Below are 23534 nucleotides of genomic sequence, written 5' to 3'. Positions count from 1 at the left end.
TTCTGTCATAGCTGGCTCGCCGTGTTGGGTTGGCGGAGTTTCCAGATTTGGGATAGAAAGTTTCTGCTCCGTGACCCCAGCTTTTTGCAGCCCTTCTGGTCTGTTCGGGAGGGCATCCTTCCCCAGCGCTCGTGGCACACCAGTGAAATTCTCGCTAACCTAAAGAAGAGCAGATTGGCTCTTTACTCTCTTTAGTTTCCACCTTTGCCAGCAGGTGGGATGCACAGACTCGCAGAGTGTGCGCATTCATTGCCTACACGGGCTCGTATCCCATTGTATGGATTTGCCTGAACAGCAGCATTTTAGGTTTAGTTTAACCGTCGGTAACACCTTTAACTCAACTCCTTTATAAAGCGGCGTACAGCTCCATCCATTAGCATCCTTCTGAATTACTGCAGAAATCTTTGAAACAAAAGTAATTTTTTTTAATAAATGAAGAATCATACCCAGTTATTAAAGAAATGGCATGATTTATTCAAACTTTATTAATATTTTGCTCTCCTTTGATTTTGGTGTACTTCTTGTGTAGAGCCAGATATGTACACATACATGCACGCACACACATGCACAGATTTATATATATGTAAATATATATATATACACGTGTGTCTTCCATATATATACATGCATGTGGGCCTGGAACATATATGAAATGTCAGCGTGTTTGTAGAATGTTCTCGAAGATGTTTTGGGGTTCACCAGTGATAAGTCATTATTGATGATTTATTTGGATTACAGCAGTGCCTACAGCACCTGACCAAAACAGGGATGAGATTGTGTTGAGCTGCCTTCAAATGGTTCCTGCTTTGATGCAAGTGTTTTAGGGAGGAGGTGAAGAGAAAGATGGATGCAAGAACTGCAAAGCAGACTAGTGGTTTAGCTGGAAATAAATTTTAATGTCCTGACTAATACCTTTCAATTGTCACTGGCTTCATGTGTCGCAGTGTGATGAGTCAGGTATCAGCAACAGAATTTGTCTGAATGAATATTCTCACAGATTGCTCTGGTGCTCAGTCCTGCAGGGCTCCAAGCACTTGATGGCAGCCTTCAGAAACTCCTCCTGCTCTACTGGATTTCAGCCTCCTGACACTAAATTTACTCTGCTCGTGCTGTGATCGGATCTGGCTGGGACCCTGCTTTGCCCTCAGCACTCAGTCCGAGGTCCCTCTGACGTTCCAAAGATGTGAGTTGCGTTTTATTCCCAGTATTCCTCATTTTCACATGCTTGTTCCCATCCAGGTTCCGGAAGAAGCTTCAAGAGGAAGTGCCAGAATCTTATTAGGGAAAGATTGTTGTGCTTTTACTCCCCGAGGAGGTCTGGCGAGATTATAAAGACAGCAGCATGCTCCTGCAGAAGGCTGAGAGGTGGAGGAAGCAGGCAAGATGGAAAAGTTACTAGGAAGAAGGAAAAGTGTAAAAGAGGTACAGTGCATGGGAACGTAAGGAGAAAGGAAATGAGCGATGAGGGAGAATGTGAATCTTCTCTGGTTCACAGTGTTACGATACCGCTGTCTGCGTTTGTCACATCACTTAACAGTGACCTGCAAATGATTATTTTTATTGCATTTATGCTTTTCATCGCTTCTTGATGATTTACAGTCAAGGCTTAAAAGAGTTCACAGCTTGATTTTTTTTTCAATATACTCGTTGTTGTTGCGCTGTGTCTCAAGTTGTTTTGCGTACACGAAATTCTTGCCAGCGCAACTAAATTAATTTAGATTGATTTTGATACATTAATGAACAATACTTCTCCTACAGACACCCAAACCCTCGTCAGCATCTGGGGGACACACTCCAGTTGGCGCGGTCCCTTTCAGTAGCTCTAGTTTCTGTCCATAAGAAATGCTCAAACTGGCAAAACTTTTGCTGGCAGACAGGCTTTCAAAATGTCAGGCAGACAGAGATGAGGGAAGCGGGAGAGAGTGGAATTTTACAGGCAATGCTTGCATGTGCTAAATAAAAAACGGAGCGAGGATTTATTTCCCTACCTCAACTCCCTTTGCAGTTCACCTTTAAAGGAAAATATTTTTTTAATGCACGTGTATTAAATGTGCTCATGTTCCGCTATGATTGTTGTTTAATGAATAGGATATTCATTACAGTTAAGCATATTGAGCTCACAGAAACAGCTGGAAAAATACTCTAAGCGTTCGTTATACACAAGTGAAGAAACACGCGTGTACGTGTGTGTGTGTGTCTGTGCGCGTGTACATGGAACACCACGCAGCGTGTTAGCTGAGAGAGGGCCCTCGCAAGGACGGGGTGACATACAGGCATGGTGGATTCAAAGTAACAGAGTAAGAGGTGAAAATAAATCCAAAGATCAAACAGAAACAGAAGAGAAGAGAAAACAGGCAACGAACTGAGAGGAAGTTGTGCTCAAAACTGGCTGTATTCCATATTAGTTATTCAGATTTCCAGATTAAGACAGACCAATTTTATTATTTCTTTTTTTGCTCTTTCATTGAAAACAGATACACCCCGATTCAGGGAGATGTTTAAACATGTGCTTAACTTTAAGCACATAAGTAACCCTAGTGAAGTTGTTTTACTGAGTATTCAGAAAAGCCACCATTAATAAAGACATTCACTGTAGTTAAAAAGAGCAACAAGTTCTAGGTTAGTGGAGAGGGGGAAATAGCTATTATATTTACATAAATTTAATTATATATGTGAAGCAGAGGAAGCTTGTAGCAATACATATGAGTGAGGAGCTTAAAATTGCAGAATAATAAGAACAGAATCACACACAGATAAGGGAAACATAAGGAGAGCAGGCAGACCTGTATCCACCACGCTCAATTTTTTAATAAATTAGAAAGAAAGCCTGAACAATACTAACTTCTTTCACTGTCTTAAGATAGTAGAAAAATAAGGTAAGGTAGAAGGGGTAGAACTGGCTTTATTTCAGAAAAAAATCCATATCATGTAACGAGTATAGGGATCATTAAATGTTTTCCTTTCCAACAGTAATTCTAGTGAGTTCCAACAGGAGCTTATTAAACACGAACTATTGAAATCAGGGTTAAGATCAAAATATCCATATAACCGTACCCAGGAATGTTAAAGGAGCTGAGTGGTTTTCGGGAGTGCCAGTGCATGCAATAGATACCAGCTGGGTATAAGCTTCCAGAAACACTAAGCAGCAAATACCATCTGTGAAAAGGAAGCTGTCAAACAGGGATGTAAAAGGTGAATTACATGGAGAAGATTAAGATGGGTTCTATATTGATGCGAATGTTGAAATCAGAGTATAGATTTTCTGAAATACCTGCTCTAGCATGTGTTATGAGTCCATTTAGGAAACCCTATAGAATACATTATATTGGCATAGAACTATAGGATACATGTACACTCATTTATGTCTACATTTCTGTTCTCAAAACCTGACGATGCAAAGTGGCTTCATGTGCAAGATGCTGAACTTCATGTGTCCTAACATGTATTTTTAAACGTGTCCATTAAACATGTATTTCCTTATGCCCCGCGTTGCGAAGCCGCAGTGACGGGCTGTAGCTTGGGCTGAAGTCCCCTTGGTAAATGCTGTCCTGGAGGAGCCCAATGCAGTCTCCAGTGTGAATCTATAAAATTCAACATCCCGTCTTTGATCTAAACGAATACAAGCCCACTAATGAGAAACAACGTGGCCATCTGTATCATGGCGGAATAGATGCTGGGTGCTCGTCTCTTTTGCTCCCTGCTTTGATGCAACACTAATGTATCTGTTATTTTATTAAATAATCATGTACCACAAATACTAGTTGCTGATGGCCCATGGAGAACTAATCAGCAAGCAGTATTTTTTACATGTATACACCATATTACTTTATTACCTCAATACCTTCTAATTTTTCAGTAACTGTCCTTGTTCTGGCATCAGCACGATGAGAGGAGGTTTTGTTACAGAACTTTCAGATCCTGGTAGCAGGGTTCTCGCTGGACATAATTAGCAAAACCTCCTTGAGTCCCCAAGATCACCACTTGTAATCAATAATCAAAAAGCTGTTGAGTCCAGAGGATGCCATGCTTGAGTTTATGAATAATATCAAAGCTAAGACTGATTCTGGACTGGTCTTTACGTGCCAGTGCAAGCAGCTACCAAGAGAAAACCGTTTAATAGCTGTTTTGGTTTTTTCTCGACTGCACCATCACTTATTCATGCTAACAGTCATGACATGTAGAGCTCTGATATTCCTTCGCTTGCAAACTTCAGTGATGCTGAAGGCATTAACACTTGGTCAGGCCTTCAGGAGCTAAAATATTTTTCTCCTTTGTGTTAAAAGGGAGATGAGTGAGCCAAAAGCTGAAGGTGTCGTTATTCTTTGGTCCTTCATAAAACCTGATAAGCTAAACAGGGAATAATGAATGTTTCTCAACTCCTTGCTCAACTATAAGCTGCTGAAATAAAAGAGTATTATACGGAGACATCAGAAAAATGTGCATCAGACTGTATAGGTAGAGAGCTATGTAACATAGAAATTATTGATTTAATTGCATGAATTAAGGTTTCTAAATAGGCTTCTGTTATCTTCTGGAGAAAGGAGAAAGAAAAGCAGAAATACTATTACAAGGAGATAAATTTAAAGGTGCAGCAGCAGGGAAAATAAATGTCATTAACTTAGTGGCGTCTTCATTGCTTATATGAATTTGGGTTCAGAAGAGAATGTTTATAAAATTAGAGCTTTTCCTTTGTAGCTGCACTGTCAGACTGGCCATAGGTTGCCAGATAAATTAAATGGCTCTCAACAAAGCTTTCGGTGGGTGTAGACAGCTCACAGCAAGCCGATCCTTCATTTTTTTCAGAACCTACTGCCTGTCAAAAACTCATAGGAGTTAAAAACCACCACAACTAACCCAAAGATTCAGTGCAAGAATTACAGTTGGCTGTTCGAGCCTCTAATTGCCTGGTGTCCTTGGCAAGAACAAACACAGAGCCATATCATTTGATATCTTGAACCATAACCTGCAATAATCCATACTCTTTAATCCTTCATATAGCTGTCGCTATGTCATCACAATTTATTTTAAAATGGTATTCTTTAGTACTAATCTCATTCCTAATCATTCATATTAATGTTAGCATTAGGGTGAATTAGGGCATTATTTGCTTAATATGTGCCATATGTGACACTTAAGTACTTGTAAGTAATTACATATCAGAGAAGACAGCGTTGAATGTGAATGACACATACAGTATGAAAAATGGAAGAGACCAATATTAAACTTTTAATAGAAATAACTTCAGCAAAACTTTCCCACAGGCAACAGAACTCTGATATTTTTAGCTGGTTGAGGCCAATGTATGTTAAGAATAGCATTCGCTGCAGTGGGAAAATACACAATTTCTATTACGGGGCAGTCAGAATAACAACATACTGATGATACACTGGTATAAAATATGTAATTATCTAGCAAGCAAAAGAATAAATCACATAAACTGTTTACAGTAGGAATTGTGACAGGACAATGACACATTGTTGTCTTCTTTGTGTAGCAAGGATAAAGTTTGGCTTATAAAATTGCAAAATCTAATTCATGGTGTTTATGTGATGCTTCCTGCAAGAAGACTCTGATAAGATTTTTTATTTCTAATAAATCAGGTTAGATATTAGCTTGGTTAAAATGGCAGATAGAACTGGATAAAATTAGAAAGATGCTAGACTGGATAACATCTTATGTTTCTTCACCGTACTGTTAGTCTAAAATTATACAGAATAGTCCTCCTTTCCCATGCAGCTGCAGCTAACTGCAATTTTGCTTCTAGAACCATTACTGTGTTGTAATTCATAGGCTGCAAAATCCGTAACCGTACCAGAAGTGAAGTTGGACTCCTTGAGAGCTGTGCTTGGAGTGATTACTCTTATTACAGAACGACTAGTCCATCATATTAATAATTACTAATAATGCAGAGAACAAAGGCATTGTCTCCCCCCCTAACTATCATCATATATAAAAATAGTTTTAACTGACAAACCCCGTCTGTTCTGTGCGCTATTATTGTATCGCTATAAGTTGTAAAAATGGGGTGAAATCAATATTTTTTATCTGTCCTCCTTGGTAGCAAAGAAAGACCTAAGCTTCAGGATTAGCGGGCAGATATGAGGAGGATTTCTTTCTTTGTGATACAAATCTGTATTAATTGATTTTTCTTGATGTGGATTAATTGCAGCTCTTTATTAGGAATAATATCACAAATAAACTATAGACAAGTATAGATTGCTAAGCCTAGATTTCAACTGAATGAGGCTAATCAATACCTAAGTCTGTAATTTAAAGCAATTCATTAAGGCCTCAGGAAAAGCTAAATAATATACGTGAGAAATGTCTCATCTGGAGCCTTCAAGGAGTTTCTCCCTAAACAGAATAAATACATTTATAATATATAATTATTGCAGATTAAGCTTGCTCAAATGCTTTTCATTTGCCAGCTATTACACTCAGGGTGCGGAGGCGCACCTCTGCAGCTCGGGCTGTGGAGCAGCATCCTGATGGCGCAGAGCCCCTCTCCGTGTTTATCATCAGGCTTTCAATTCCGGAGAGGAGGACAGCTGTCATACGCCTGGCAATACCTCAAGTTTCTGTTCACCTTTTTGGGAATGAAAGTGTTCATATTCTCATTTTAAGGAAGCATAACGTCTTGTATCCTCACTCGGGTTTCTGATGGTCTACAGTAGACAAGAGAAGTACTTCAGTTTAGGCCAAGGCGTTTGAGCAGAAATGATAGCCACCAAGCACAGCCTGCAAACCACAGCTGTGTCAACACGTAGCGGGGAGCGTTTCCCATGGGGATGCCACTCTCTGGTCCCAGCCTGAAGGATGGGCCAGCCGGGGTCCCTCTGTGGCCAGCTGGCCATGGCTCTGCTGGGGGCTTGCTCACTGCCGTCCCGTGCCAGTTCTTGGCCATCGCCCCTGTACCTGCGTGCTGTGCTTTGGAGGTGCCCCGCACACGGCTGGGACGCTCAGAGTCATTGTGCCTAAAAAGTAGACCCACATAGGATTAATTTTCATCAATATTGTAGATACAATTTGTCTCTTATAGGTCATTAAGAACTTCCCTTGGCTATTTCATGTGTTGCGTGATTTCAGATAGACAGTAATTACACAGTGGATTGCATACAAATTGAGATTGAAGTCACCCAACAGTTGCAAAAAAGAAACCCAGGAGAGTTTAGTGCTCTTGGGATTAGCTTTATTTGCTTATGCTTATCACATAACAGCAACACAAGACGTATAGCAATGTCTGTATTACCATTGCTTTAGACAACATTTTGGGTATGTGTAGCACCTTTAACACTGTTTGGTCTCTGGTTGGACGGGTGCATCATTCTTGCTCTCAGTTCAGTCAACTGTACAATTCAGGTTCTGATCTTAAGCATCCACGTAAAGTTAAATACATGAGCAACCATTATTAAAATTGCTACTAATAACTAGCCTTCAGTAAATTATTTTAGTGACTTTTAGTAAGCGCGTATTGTGCAAGGTGAATTTCAGGCTTCTGTGGCTTAAGAGCTTTCAGAATATAAACTGTATCATAAAAGAAGGGAAGTGGATGTAGCGCTTGATTAACATGTTTGCTGTAATACTTAAGACAGATCCTAGGTGTAGAAGGACTAAATGCAAAACCTAGGAATAAAAACCCTAAATCAGTGCAACAACAATGAACAAAAAAGATAAATTACAAAATAATGTTGTAATAAGTGTATTTTGAAAATACTCTTACATATTGGCGTATGGTCTTCCTGGATATGGGTGTAGATAAGATGGAAACAAACTTCAAGCATATAGTAGTAGGTCTGACTAGTTCAAATTTTAGCACTTACCAAATTCATTAAGTTCTTTGAGGTTGCAAAGGAGATACATTTGCCTTAGTAGTTTCACGAGTGCTGCACTTAACAAGAAGTTTCCTTTCTGTTCCTTAAAAAACCTGGGTTTGGAGATAGAAATCCCAAATTCTTAGTACAAGTCCCGGATTTCAGCAGGGCCAAATGCAAACCATTTCTGCCATGAAAACCATGAACCCAACTTTCTCTACAGTGGAATAAGCCACGCAAGGTATTCTGTCAAGTCTCCAATGTGCATATGCCATTAACCAGTGCTGTTACTGCTCTAAGCCTTCTCCTTTTTTCACTTTGCCTAGGCCAGCATCTGTCCTCTTGATACCACCTTGACCTCCAGTGCTGGCGCCTGTATTTTCCTCCAGTGGAGATAACAGAGTTTGACTCTCACTGTGAAGATACCGGAGGCTATTAACTCACGTGCAGTGAAGATACGCTAACCAGGTATTTCATTTGGTTAAATGACTTGACTTTGACTTCTGGTTCCCATATACACTAGTTTGTCCTTGTCCTTGTATTAAGTATTGTTTTGACAGATGAATTATCTAATTCAAAGTAGCTAGGACCTGAACTAGCTAACTACCTCTTGCAGGAAAAAAGAGTTAGCACAATTTGGGACTAATTTTCTGCCCACTATGGTTCCTTTACGCTACTGTATGGGAAATATTTATACAAAGTATATTTAATTGCTATAGAAATAATGCCCTAAATAATTACGTCATGAAAGATGTCAGAGGACAGAAATTTCTTGCTTTTTCTCATTCGTTTATATTTCTTAGACCTTTTCTCAATTCCATATTACTTCTGTGGCAGCACCATAAACCAAAGCCTAAATCTGAAGATGTGTGGAAATAGTAGGGCACAAATGCGTCCAGGATAGACTGCTCTTGCATTCGATAGCTAACAAAGAGAATAAACATCATAATAGGTCAGTATGCCCTCTATCTGGCTTAGATTATCTGGAGGCCATCTGAATAAACTCTCAGCTGAAACAGGAAGCCCTGGGACTAGATCTTTCACCTTCCTTTGATTGTCATTTTCCAATTGTTTTCATTTTTCAGTGACGCCAGCCCACTTGTTCATTGATGTTCCATTTTGGCCTTGACTGTGCCAGATCCACCCAGAGAAGTACGAAGCCAAGAACAAATTGGGCCTAAATTAAGAGTTGGCTTTCCTTGAGGCGTCCTTATACGTAAGGTCCTGAAGTAAGACGCAAACAATGCCGAAATTTTGTAAAAGTGGTGTTAAGACAGGGTGCTTCAAGCTCATCAGGCTTCTTGAATAGGTGGAAATAGCGCGTGTGCACACGCACGTACTCAAAATCAAGGATGCTAACAAGAGAAATAATACTATAAAAACAAACTAAAATGGGTCCGTATTTTTTTTTCCAAACTAGAATCATAGGTGACTAGATAGGGAGAGATTTTGCTCATTTTCTAGTCTCTGATGTTAGCCTCGTAGTGCAAAGGAGCCATAGTACCACAAAAGGTGGCACGGTGTGGCAATATAGCAAGTTCTCCTCTCCTCTCCTCTCCTCTCCTCTCCTCTCCTCTCCTCTCCTCTCCTCTCCTCTCCTCTCCTCTCCTCTCCTCTCCTCTCCTCTCCTCACTTATGATTTATAAGTACTTATGGTTTATGGGATATATTGCCCAGTTATAGATGTGTATCATCAACCAAAGACCTAACATGCTACAAGTCCATCGCGGTGATTTCCCATCTCTTCTGGTTTGATTTGCTTCACTGCCAGCCACAAGACTAAGCACTACAGTCTTGGGGAGAGTGGTTTGCTCATGTGTGACAAAGGAGAGATCTGGGTCTTCTATGCACAATTGCTCATATTTATGAAGTCCTTGTCATCTGACCAAAAGTCATTATTCTTTGGGAATAAGCAAGGGAGTTGGGATGAGTGTTAAGAAGGCTGGACTTAGATATGGCCTGCCCATTTTTGGCTTGGGACTGGTTGGCAAGGAAAGCACACCAATGTCCATGCACCTATTTTTCTCGTGCAAAAGATTTCAATTGCACAGGGGTTGTCGGTTTGGCACACATCATTAACATTAAAGTTTAGAGGGGAAAGGCTGTTCTGGAGCAGCCAAAGAGAGAAAGTCGCCCGTGTATTTGCATTTTAGTGCTATTAGTGGTGCCGCATTCAGAGCCGCTCTCTGGTCTGAGGACGGATTTGCAGGGTAACTGCATTTTTGTAGGTTTCCTTTGAAACAGAGACAAAACAGAAAAAGAAGCACCAAACCACAACTTTAAAAATAGGATGCTTTAAGATGCCTCGTGGAAGTCACAGGCTGTCCTTATATCGTTCAATTTTTTGAATTCTTCAGGAGTGAGAACAGAGTCGGTTGTCAACAGAGTGCTGTTCACAGAAACTAGGCAGGAAAATGAAAGAAGGCTCGCTATTGTTCGGCGATGTGGTGTAGGCTGCAAGAATGCGTTGGGAATGCAGCGCCTGCATGTCAGGCAGAGAGAGGGGTCTTTGTGTGAAAACACTGAAGCAGAATGTCAATCATATAAATAACTATTATCTCATATTTTTTTTTATCTTGATCATTGCTATCACCCTTCTTCAATTGGAGTCCATAAGGATGGTTATCAATTTCCTGCAACATACTGGTGTCTAGTGGAAGCTGTCCGGATCCCGCGTCCAGGGGAGCCGACCTGCCGTGACATGGGGATCAGTGTTGGAAGTGTCATACCGCTCGTGCGTCCTCTGCTTCGTACCACTTTCTGACATAGTCTCGATCATAATTTATGAATAGGTAACACGCAGCCACCCTGCTCTGGTGTCACTTAGAAGCAGCATTGTTTTTCCTAAAATACAGATGTCTCCATCATTCCCCAGAAGAATGTGCGTGATTTGAAATATTCATAATTGAACAAGGAAAACCTAGGCTAATAGAAAGGAAAGCTACACACTTATGCAAATGTAAAAAACATGCTTTCTCTCACAATGGTTAACATTGTGTCTGGGTGCAATGATGTAAGAGCACTGTTATGAAATTCCTTAAAATCCTGAACAAAATAGAGGCAACGTGCCTGAAAAGGGTGCATTTGTGATTAAAACGGTTTTATTCTTTAAGCAAATTAACGCTTGAAACAGAAGCTTGCAGAGCTGGGAATGATATACCTGTTATGACCTGAATTAAATCAACGTCCTCTGAAGTCTCTCTTCTCCTGGGTTGGTGTTACTTGGTGATGCTTGAGGCAGATCCGCCTTTGGGGTGACACATCACTGTTTTGCTTGCCTGCAATGGCGGGAGATCGCATACGGAAAAAATCCACCCCACGGAGGGAGGTTGAGCCAGTGTTTTGTTAGCCTACACCACGTGCCGTGCAGCAATCGCAAGGGATCTGTTTCAGCGGGGTCACGCAGGGCCAGGAGGAGCTGCTTTGAACACCCACGCAGATGTGGCACTGGGAGGTGAGAGCTGCCGGGTGAATAAGCACGAGGTGACCAGTCCTGCACCACCAAATCCAGGGAGAATTTTGCCAAGAATTTACCTTTAATCGCAGGGTTGCTGGGCACTGGCCACATTATTATTCCTGCGTACCAAGGCCCAGCTGGGATGGCCTTATCTCACAACCACTTTTTCCTGACGTGGTGGCTAATCTAGGGAGCAAGGAGTAGAGCGGGAAAGCTAATAATAAATACCTCTTAGATCACGCTTCCTTAGGCTCCTAGCATACTCCATTCCATTTTATCCTGTGTATTGACAAGCAAGAGAATTTGACCAGAGGACATGGGTTTTCCTCTTCCTCGGGTATAACTTTTGGAAACTCTTTAAGCCAGTGTTGCTGGTGTTCCCACCAAGAGAAGCTGTCCCAGGCGCCACCACCCCACCCCTAACCATTTGCCAGCAGAGGCATGAACGGAGTCAGGGAGATGACCCATATTAAAACCACCTGATCTTCTACCAAATTAGTTTTAACGCTGTGCAGGGTTTTTTTGGGCCAGATGACAATCTAGCTGCCCAAACAGTGACATTAACAAGAGAGAAGGCAGCATGGACAGGAGGAGGCAATGAGCAGCGAGGAGCTAGGAGAGAGCAGGGCAGCTTGGGCTTCCGTTTCAAGTCAGAACTCAACTAGGAGGCTCGGTACCTGCTCCAGCATGTGGTGGTTTAGATTTCAACTGTTTCACATCTGTCTCCTCTGTTACACCCTTTATTTTCCACACTGTACCTCATGCTTGAGAAGGCCTTCTTGAAGAGAGCCTTAAGAGCGTGGATTTCAGGGTAAACCGTGTTACTTCACCAGCCTATGCCATGGTTTGTTCCGTATAGTGAATAAACTATAGGCCATATCGGCTTACGAGGACAGGCTGAAAGAGCTGGGGTTATTCAGCCTGCAGAAGAGAAGGCGCTGTAGCCTCTTCCAGTATCTGAAGGGAGCCTACAAGAAAGCTGGAGAAGGACTTTTTACAAGGGCATGTAGTGATAGGACAAGGGGTAATGGCTTCAGTCTGGAAGAGGGGAGGCTTAGATGAGATCTGAGGAAGAAATTCCTTACTGTGAGGGCGGTGAGCCCCTGGCCCAGGGTGCCCAGAGAAGCTGTGGCTGCCCCATCCCTGGAGGGGTTCAAGGCCAGGTTGGACGGGGCTTGGAGCAGCCTGGGCTGGTGGGAGGTGTCCCTGCCCAGGGCAGGGGGTGGCACCGGATGGGCTTCAAGGTCCCTTCCAACCCAAACCATTCTGTGATTCGACGTCAAACTCTCAGTTCGTTTAAATCATTGTAGTTCTCGTCAGTTCGACAGGGCTGCGCTGATTTGCACCAGCTGAAGATTTATTTCACTACCTCAGATTTCTTCTTCGTTTTTATAGCAACTGTAGCTGTATAGCACTTAATAACAGCACATTATTATGTTAGAATTTTCCATGATTCATTTCAGGAATTCAAAGTACACATAACCATTGGTACTTACTGCTTAAATGCTTTGCAGAAAATCATCTTGATTGTAGGAGCAAACCTTATTTGTGTGCAAAAATACTGTTTATTTGGCCCAAACTGGCAATTGCCAAAGTGACCAGAACACAGAAATATACAGGATGGATTACCATTGTGAATGGCCAATAACTGAAGAAAGCCATGTATTGTTTCACAAAATTTTAAGATGTTTTTCAGACAAACCCGTGAAAAATACTCATTTTCATTCTAGAGGGTAAAAGCCTTCTGGGAAAGATTTTACATCTGTTCTATTTTGGTTACGAAAATCATAATTTATTTTTTTCCTATTAAAGCACAATTCAGAATATATTTTAAGATGAAATCCTCCAAAATGTTACTGAAAAAAATGTTGTTACAGTTCCTTGGGGAAGCGGGACGGGTCGTTTCCTTTGCATTTGTCTTGTGAGGGCGTAAAAAGGAAAATTTTTTCTAATAGCAGTAGTTTAGTCAAAAGCTGTTTGAAAAGCTGATTTGACTGAGATAGTGGCCAATTCTTGATTTAGATTTTTTAGCTTTTATTAGCACTGTACAAACCAAACACTCCACTTGGGGTTCCAAACTACAACTACCAAAAATCTCTGATGACTAATACTTCCTGGCTGGACTTCATGCTGCCTTGGAAAGAACAAGACTACTTTTTGTCTAAGCCTGCACTAATATTGTATAAAAGGATGTGAAAAAGGTTGTTGTAGGTCCATCCACAAACATCCCTCTTTTGCATATGCTTGTGGTGTTTTTGCTACTGGCTTTGGGGAGAGTTAATCTAACGTTTAATTAAATCATTTAGCTTTATTTGAAGCATCCTTTTTTTTTTTTTTTTTTTTTTTTCCTAGCTGACAGTATTTTTCGTGCAGGGATTTGCTGCAGTCCCAAAAGAAGAATGAATAGTGTTTCCTCTTTTGACCACAGAGTGATCTGCTCATGCATGCTGTCAGTGGACATCGCTACTGACCGGCGTCCAGGGAGAAAAAACATCCGTTGTCCACTCTGTCCCAGCCGCAAGGCCACGTGGCGGCAGAGTGTCCGGCTGGTGGGCAGAACATGTGACGGTGAGTTGGGATTCCTGGATTCTTTCCTTGCCCTGATACTGAGCCTCTGGATGAATTAGGTAGCCATTAGTTAAAATGAAGGTGATAATACCCACATCTCCCAAACATTATGAAGGTCATTTCTGTGTATTTAGGAGGCCCTTTCACCCTCAAATGAAACTGTCGAATGACCACAAATCAAAAATAACAGCTCAAAGTAGATACAGGTCTGAGCACACCTCTGATTTTCTGTGGGAATCTGGGCCCACCAACCCATAGACTCAGAAGCACCGTATAAACTCCTCAAGAAAATCTACATGAAAATCCTCTTTTTGCTCAGAAGAAGATACTCTGTCTTCCCATTCCTGCTCCCTCCCTTCCATCAAATAAGGACCTTTCATCTGGCTGCTTAATCCCTGCTAGCACCCACCCTCATACCTTGTTCCTCCCTCGCTCTTCATTAAGCCTTTACAAAATGTATTTCCAGTCGACACCGACTGGAAATTTAATACTCCCAAGTGCGCTGCCAGCAAAGCTCCCAGTCCTTTCCTCCGCTGGCCTCAGCTGCTGTTACAGTCCAGCTCCCCCAGTTACTTTTCCACACTGGGGAAAAGCTGGAACTGGCGGGAGGCTCCAGCAAGACTGGGAACACCCAGGGCTGAGGAGAAGGCTGGGAGCGGAGGCTGGAGGGAGTGGGCCGGGTCAGCGTTTGCCCCGTCTCTACGTTGGTCTCAGTCGCCTGTGACTAAACTCTCTCCCTCCTCCCTGCCACAGCACCCTCCCACGGATGCTCTCAAATACAGAATTATTACCCACTGCCCTGTTGGGAATTGCACTTTGTAAGAAACTCACCCACCAAAAGAGCTCAGTTTCCAGTTGGGCACCTTATAATGACCAGATTTTCAGATGTCTTCAGCATTTTACGTTTATTTGCCAGATACTCTCTTGGAAAGTTTGGCTACAGTAGCCAGAAAGGCAAAACCTTATGAAAGGAATAAATAACTGTAGAAAGAACTCATTCAAAAAACCAACATCCTGCCCACAGGTCCGATTCCTACGTGCGCTCCAGATCCCGTGAAACAGTTACAGATGCTTCATGAAACTTTTTCTTTACATTCATATCAATTTTACATGGCTATTTTTCTTTATTGTAGTCTGTCCTTTGTTTGCTAATGGTACATTAAAAAATAGTATCTGCATTCGAAGAGATCATCTTTGATCTTTGCACTGTTTTCATCTAGCAGTTTTGTGGTTGTCTTCATTCTCACACTTAGGATAATCGGCAGTTTCTGCAGGCTTCTTTCTTGATTCTCCCTCAATTTTCATTCTCTTCTCGGGTTGGACTTTTGTTTAGACAGGTTATTCTCAAAGCAGAAATTTAACGGAGTCATATTAGCCTAACACACGTTCAATTTCTACTTCCTCAGGGTGCTCAGGGTGTATCGCTCGGGCAGGGGCTGCACCACGGCTCGCCAGGAGGAACACGCCTGCGGAGGCTCGTGGCCTCTGGGAATCGAGCGAGTGATTCAGCCTCGCGGGACCTGACAGTGCTGCCTCTAAACCACAGATCCCCCAGGTCAGGGAAACCTTCGGACACACGTCCCGGGGCTACCTTAATCCTTTGGCACCCCAGAACACCATGAGGATGCTCATGGGGGGGGTTATGCTACATCTTAGCTACAGCTGCGTAGCGTGTACGCATTTCTTGACACAAAGAGGTTGCTATAAAATGACTGCTCGGTTCTAAAATGTTGCTGGCAAATTGTCGTGAACATGGGAAAGAAACAAGAGTGTTGAGAGCTCTGAGTATCATTGAAATATTTAAATATTATGTACAGTGACGCCTGTAATTCACCATTTGCTGTGGTAAACACAGCAGAAATGACTGTAGCATAATGTTATTCCATATTCTAAGCCAGATTCTTGAGGTTTGTTTTATTTATATCACATGTGGCTGGGAGAAATAATTCTAGGAGGGCTCATACCATATATTTTCTTTTCAAGTTGCCAAAATATCTTAGAGAAATCAATGGTTGAGGATTCTTCTGTGTGGCTAAAGATTTCTTTTTAACCTCTCGGTGTGCCAAAATCAGGAACAATTATTAATCTGTCCTGAAGCTGCCGATACAACCTGCTAGGAACAGATGGTGTGAATGAAAAGCCAGAAGTGGCCATTTTTAATATTCAATAGATTAAAAAAAAAATGAGTTCTTTAATCTTATCTAACCTCTTGTGACCGAGGGTCTAAGGTATTGACTTAAAGACAATATCAATAGCCTTGATTTGAACCTGAATCAAACAGGGAGCAGGATCTTCCGAGACGCTTTGTACCTCTAAATGGTGCTGCGTGTCCCTGGGCTCTGTCGGCCCTGCTGGGAGATGAGCACTAAGGGCTGCTCCTCAGCAGGGTCCACGGATGAGCCCCGTCAGAGCACCCGGTGCTGCAGGTACCGGTGTGGCTGCACTCCGGGGCTTCTTGTATAGGTCTGAACTTGTACGGCAGTTAAGAACCAGCTCCTGTCAATGCCTAGGGATGGAAAAGTATTACATTACTAGATATTATCTCAGTCTTGCTGTATTTATACATCTCAATTACAAAATCAGGAAGTATTGCCAGCCATCGTTTGGATACAGCTGGCATAAACACACAAACACACACGCACACACACGGAGAACAAACCCGAAAAATCCCAAACTGCAAGCCTGCTTTATTTTCCAATTAGTTAAGGATCATGGAAATCTGACTCTTGCAGCCTCGTGTGGTGTCTGGTGTCTAGTTCAGGTAACATGCGGATGGCTGGGTGCAAGTTTAACTGGTTGGCCTTCCCCAAAAAAACCTAATCCCAGGTACCCAGCGGGGTGATGCTACGCTGCTGGTGAGACTGGGTTTTGCCCTGTGTGCCACTGCTGGAGGGGGCGGGCTGTCAGCGGCAGAACACAGAACTTCGCACCTTTCCATGAGAGGGGGATCCCAACCGTCGATTCGGACTCACCTGCCCTATGGGAAAGGCTGCATCTGAATTTCTCTGCTCGTTATTTTCCTAACATCTCTGCAGCCCAGATTCATTTGTGAGGAACAAGGCTGGGGGGGGACACAAATCCAGAGCAGCAGCTCGTATACAAAAAGGCAGTCCTATTAACGTGGTGCAGGTGAGAAATAGCTTGATTTTTTTTGGCAGGAATAATTTCCCAGGTCAGGTATCCCGTCACTAGCCAAGCGACTGCAGCAGATGTGGCCAGATGACAGACTTTGCGTGCGTGACTCTGGGACAGACAAAACCTCTTTCTGCAAACCAAGGGCTGCAATTTGAGAAGCCATTACTTTCTCTATTTTTAATGCCTTTATTGACACTTGTCTGCACAGACCCCGTATCCTGGCAGGCCAGCAGCTCCCCACCCGCAAATCCCTGTTCTGGTCCAGGCCTCCCTCCTGCAGTTGTTCTGCGCTCCTCGAGCGTGGCCCCTCTGCCCCTTTTCCGCCTACGTGTCCGCACACAGAAACCACTGACCACGGTCAGGCAGTCCCCTGACAATACAGCATGTGGGAAAGCTCTTCCAGGGCGAACGGCAGCCTTTCAAGAGCTCAGGCCGGAGAGTAAAGGCCGATGCGCCATGGGAGAGCACTGAAAGGACATTTGAGTATTCTGATGAAGGGAAAATGAGCTCTACTCTGTGGTTTTTTCTCTGGAGGCTACAAGAGTGAGATTTCTGAATTGGAGGAGTGGAAGAAAAAGAAAAAACATGAAAAAATAGCCAGCTAGAAAGATGGAACTTTAATTTAGCACATTATGGTAATGATGCTAGGTACTGCTATGAAATGGAAGATGCTGGGAGATGCTGGGAAAGATCCACTTAAATATCAGTTAATCTTGGACAGCAAAATTTAGTGTGCCCAACACGGTGAAAGCAACACCTAATGAATGAACAAATAAACACTGACTTAAGTTGTGGCCATAGACCTGTTGGAGCAAGTCCAGAGGAGGCCCCGGAGATGCTGGGAGGGCTGGAGCCCCTCTGCTGGGAGGACAGGCTGAGAGAGCTGGGGGGGTTCAGCCTGGAGAAGGCTCCGTGGAGACCTTCCAGCCCCTTCCAGTCCCTCAAGGGGCTGCAGGAAAGCTGGGGAGGGACTCTGGAGCAGGGAGGGGAGCCATGGGACGAGGGGGAAGGGTTTTAAACTGAAAGAGGGGAGATTTGGATGAGATATTAGGAAGAAATTGTTTGCTGTGAGGGTGGTGAGCCCCTGGCCCAGGTTGCCCAGCGAAGCTGTGGCTGCCCCATCCCTGGGGGGGTTCAAGGGCAGGTTGGACGGGGCTTGGAGCAGCCTGGGCTGGTGGGAGGTGTCCCTGCCCAGGGCAGGGGGTGGCACTGGATGATCTTTAAGGTCCCTTCTAACCACAACCACTCTGTGATTCTATATGATAAGTGTTATATCAGCCCAAGCTGTTGCTGAAAGCAGTGGCCCCGGCACACCCTGCCCCGGGGCGCCCGTTCCTGCTGCTCCCTCGGCCAGTCCTGTGGGGAGCCTGATGGGGCACCGATCCAGCGATGAACACGGGTCACTCTGCTGCCCGTGTCATTTTCAGAGCAGTGGTCTGCTCTCACCACACGGTAATTAACACGAGAATGAGCAACTAGACGTGCAGAGGGAGCGTGTGGGGAAGCAGGGAGGGGTGACAGGGCTATGCATTTTCTTGGCACTGTGAATTTCTGCTGGAACGGAGCATCTGTGTAACCGTGGCCTGGGAGGTCTCATCTAACGGTCTGAGCAGAAATCAGCAAAGTATTCCTCATTTCCACTTATGGATGAGAGATGGATTCCCTGCTTAACTTCGGATAGGTCTTGCACCTAGAACATGGTCACTGGCCTGAAAATGGGGACGTGAAGTGAGTATTTCGGTTTGTAACTTTTTTTTTTTTTTTCTTTCTGGTAACTCCATTTATGACAGAAAAATATTAAAATGTTTGCCTGTGAATGCAGCTTTCTACCAGGCTCTGAGATGCGCTCCTAAATGTTCTGCACTGCAGACTACGTGAATAGTTCTAGACGGACAGTGTATATTTTGCCATGAAGGACATGCGGAGTTGAAGGATGCAGAACACTGAGAATTCTTCCACTGTATGACAATTACAGAAACATCTGTCCTCAGTAACCCTCTGTTGATCATCTGTAAAAATCAACTGTTTGAGTCCCAAATAATTCCCGTTTTTAACAGACGGTCTGAACTTCAGGTGAGTTTTCCTTACAAACCACTTTCCTTGCATAGACCTGAAATGTACGTACAGCCCCTGCTTTTGTATCAATGCGTTACGAATTCTCACGGTGTCTTGCAGCATTCAGCTCCGCGTGGTCCGACTCCTTATCTGAGCTTGGAGTTTTGGAATGTTTCATATTTCGTGGTCTGAATTTTAAGATTTGGGTTTATCGCGGATTTCTAACCTGCAGCGAGAAGACCAGACTCCTGCATGAAAGTGGTGTGGAATGGAAAACACGTTGTACTGTCAAAGTCTCTTTCATGAAGATGTTTCATTTTGAAGTAGCATAACAAAGTCAGAAGAAAACGCTCCTCGCGAGCGCACACAGTAACATCTACAGAATTTCTTACTCTCGGGACATACTTTTTCTCATGGTTGTGTGGCAGGACTCTCTGTCTCCCTGGCTTCTAGTAGAATTTCTGCTCTATCACTGACGAAAGAAGTCTGAATATCAGAAACGTACCTCTGAATGCGCCCACAAAACATAGATTTCCTTAACATGAAGATTTTCTATATTCATGCAGAAAATAGCTCCGGTGCTTCTGTGAATGATATAGTCTCCAAAGGACAACCAGCTCTTGTCATCACAAGGCAATTCAGAAAACCAAACAAGGGTCAAATACTTGATACAAGAGTGCTCAGATCTTTGTAGAAGTGGAACTAGCGTTATCTTTTTTTTTTACTCTGTGTGTGTCTGTATTGAAGTTCTCATTCATATTTCTTTTATGTGTGGTGGAAAACTGTTAAGCTTCATAATATCACTGCAAACATCCCAGGTCTCTGCTCTGTCTGCTAGACTTCGTTGCCTCACTTACATTTTTTTTTTCTTGGTTTGGTTTCAGAGAAGAGAGCTTTCCATTTAATATTAGCATTCCGAAGACGTCCGGAACTGAATAAGCCCTTAGAGCTCAAGGGGAACATCTCCAGTACTATCCACGGAGAAAACGGGAATCTCACACAGTTCCAGGTGCTGCCCCACCTTTCCCGTGCCCAGTTCCGCTGCAAACGGGAGCTGTCGGTGCCGGTAAATACCTCTCACTGCGACGCAGCCTGGAACCCAACACCGGGAATGAGCTCACGCCATCCTTGGCGCAAGGAATTCTGATACGAGCTTAGCAGGGATGAAAGGTACTCGAAGCAATGGGTGATGACTTATGAGCACCATGGGAGGAAGTCAGCCCGCCACGAGGAAATTTTTCTGCTGTCTAGATGTACTAAGGAAACACTGCAAAAACAGAGAAAAAGCCAGAGAACTGGAAACTATATCTTGGTGTTTTCTTAAATCATGTTTGAGTCCACCATTTTTTGGTTGTATTACTTTAAAAACCAAACAAACAAGCAAACCCAAAGCATTTCCTTTTCTTTTGGTCTATATATTGAATCATGCACGGCGTGCATTATACAGAATAGCCTGGCCCCAGTTTGGAGTAAAAGGTAAAAGGAGAGGAAGGTCAGCATTTCACAGCACTGAATCCTAAGTAATGCCAGACTGCCTGACATCACGTAAACTGAGGGAAAGTCTGCAATAACTTAACTTCTTTTTTTGAATGAGTGCCTGGTGCTGGAAGGTATCTCGAGCCATTGACAAGGAAGGCATCTCAGGACACTTAGCATTATCCAGGCAATATTCAACGTCTTCCAAGATTCAGTGCCTCGGCAGGCAGGAGCAGAGATGTAGATTTTTTAGCATCCAAAAAAAGAAAGGTGAAGGGTTCATCCCAGTTCTAGGTGGTATTTTAAAGCTAGCGTGGTTAAGGCATGCCCAGCGCTGCTGCCAGCAGCTTGCAAACCATTTACTTTTGATTTTTCCTGTCTGAAGGCCCAGGTCAGAGTTGGAGTTGGCATTTAGCATGAGTGTAGAGGGAGCTTCAAGCTTACCCCTCATCTGTTTCATCATCGGACCATTCTCTGTAGTCCTCTTCATTCAGGTGAGTGATGGCTGACATCAGCTGGAGATCTGTTCTTCCAAGTCTGGGATTTAACCTTTGTGTAACAAAATCACAGAGAATTAAGCCATTTGTGGAAATAACTGTAGTCAAAGACCATGAAAGAAACCCATGAGCACATATAAAATAAAAGTATCCATGATACGATCCTCTGTGTGTGTGTATATATATATATATCTACACACACACATATATATGTATATAAATCTATGTAGAGATTTCAGCAGCCCACTTACCAGACTTCTAAAACTGATGATGAGATGACAGAGAGGTGAGAAATACGAAACTTTCGAGTCAGAGACATTTTTCTGTTTATGGTTCACGTGATTTTATTTTAAAAAGGATTTCTATGAAAATGGAGAAAGTTGGGTCACTCCTGATTCACCTCCCCAAAAATATACATATATGCATGTACATATATAGCAGTGGGGTGTGTATATATAGATATAAAAATATATATAAAGAAGGAACATTAGGAACATAATTATATTTATGACCAATGAACCTAATGACCATTAGTACTAAATCCCATAATGTCTTGGAAAATTCAGGTAGAGCTAATCCTAAATAACAATAAATCTGATTTTTGTTGGAACTTTAAAACAGCTTCATTATTTTCTCTACTACGTTGATTGGAAAATTACAGCGTGTTTTCATTGGTCTGCCAATGGGTTTAGCTGCCATTTAAGTGATGCGCTTTATATTCCAGTAATTTGAACTTTTCTGGTAGAATACCACCCAGGAAAACAGAGCGTGATGTTCTGGCATTATTTTATTATATCTGTATTGAAGAAAAGGAATGATTTCAATTCCAAGCACCCAGCTGGTAGAAATTATTTTAGCTGCAGGAGTTAAAACTAAAGATAGCGTTAAACCTGCATTTCTAAGACGGAAATCTTCTGCACGCACAAACCCCCGTTTGCATGTGGAATAGGAGTCGATTTTGCCAGTGTGAGCCTGCAAAAATACCGGGTCAGTTGTTAAAATGGTGCATACACACAACTGGAAATTCTGTTTGAGCTATCAATGTGTACAGACGTGTGAATCTGAACCCACAGCAGCAAACAACTTCAAATCATGAGACGGAGGCAAGGAAGCAAACTACAATAATAAAATATCTCTTGGTTAATAGTTCTTAAATTCCCAAAGGTCTGAGGCAGTTTTGGATCTATTGCACACCTTTCTGTGGTAATAAAGCACTTTAATGGGAATTCATATATGTGGAACCATCTTCCCGTTTCCCCATTCATTTTTATACAATGTTAATAGACTAAAATTGTACAGACATATAGAATGTTTATTGTAGAATCTAGACTAAGCATGCCCCGACACTAGAATACCAACTGTTTTTTTTTTTTATTTTGCAGCTTATGAGAAAACGTTCATGGGCAACGCCTGGCCCATTGCAGATCAAGCGCAGCCACGACACGGCTACGGACGCTGCCGACGCTACGGTCAGTGGATGTACTGTCGCGCCAAGAAAACAGACAATTGTTTCTTGCTGCTGCAGAACATTGAGGAAATACGCTTGGCAATGGAGAGAATTCCGTTGGTTCTGCTGTAGTAAAAGGCTGGTGTAGACTCAGAGTTTCCATTAGATAGCAAAGCGTTGCACTGTAGTTGAAACGCTTCGTTTTTAATGACTAGCGCAACAGTTCAGTGGCTGGGTAGTAAGCCCTATCACGCGGGCACTCATCTGGAAAAATCCACTGTATTCGTACGAGGAGACCCTCCACCACGAAGCCGCTATCTGCCCTGAGGCAGGTTCCTTAGTTTTCCCTGTATGTAAAGTGAGAATAATGATATTTACTGTCCTTTGTGGGATGCTTGTTTATTTATTACAGCAATATGTATTACTCTTAAGTATTAAGGAGCCTATTTCCAACTGACAAAAAAATTACTTCTTTAGTTTTTATCAGTGAAATATGGTCAGTCATCCAACAATTTGCTTCTTTGGCATACCCTCCACTTGCCGTAATGAGGAATAAACCAAGAGTATATCTCAAGAAATATATGGTTAGAAACAATGCTTTTATGTTTTCCATATTTTGTTATTTTTGCCTCAAATCACAGTTCAGTTCAGCGTGATCTGACATGGCTGAAAGACTGAAACCCCCACTCCTCCGAAGCAGTGTTTATTATAGAAACCCACAAACTTAACCTAACCTAGAGCAGCTTTTCCAGCAGTGATATAATTACAGTAGTTATTGTTGCAATAAACCAGATGTTCCTGAACTGGAATGAAAGCGCTTCCCCCCGCGTTACATTTGTTACGTTGCCTCTTTTCAAGTTTCACATCAGCTGTTCAGAAAGCTCTTTCTCGGTTGAGTGTCACTTACAGATTCTTGCTGCATGAGTCTTGTAGCGTGAAAGAATGAAATACTGGCAGGCTTCGAATTTCCATTGCTTCCCTTAAAACCTCAAACATGACAGTTATCAATGTCACTACTTCTCGCCCTGGTTTAAAGGCATTTTTTGTCCTTTAAGACACTTTTACTTGGCTAAAGAAACACTTTGAAA

At 42.7% G+C, this 23534-nt stretch overlaps 1 long non-coding RNA gene across 3 annotated transcripts; it reads left to right on the top strand.

Moving 5' to 3' along the window:
* Positions 1-1255: 1255 nt before the first annotated feature.
* On the top strand, positions 1256-23309 carry LOC134515172 (uncharacterized). Of its 3 annotated transcripts, XR_010070899.1 has the most exons (8): positions 1256-1422; positions 8138-8279; positions 10429-10603; positions 13621-13836; positions 15243-15391; positions 19911-20196; positions 20888-20996; positions 22382-23309. It is a non-coding gene; the product is annotated as an uncharacterized LOC134515172 (long non-coding RNA). The 3 variants fall into 3 exon arrangements; XR_010070898.1 differs by having other exon boundaries at positions 19911-20996; XR_010070900.1 differs by having other exon boundaries at positions 1256-1473; positions 19911-20996.
* The last annotated feature ends 225 nt before the right edge of the window (positions 23310-23534 follow it).

Source organism: Chroicocephalus ridibundus, chromosome 4, assembly GCF_963924245.1.
Source record: "Chroicocephalus ridibundus chromosome 4, bChrRid1.1, whole genome shotgun sequence".
Taxonomy (NCBI): Eukaryota; Metazoa; Chordata; class Aves; order Charadriiformes; family Laridae; genus Chroicocephalus; species Chroicocephalus ridibundus.
This window is presented reverse-complemented; position numbering and strand designations above follow the sequence as displayed.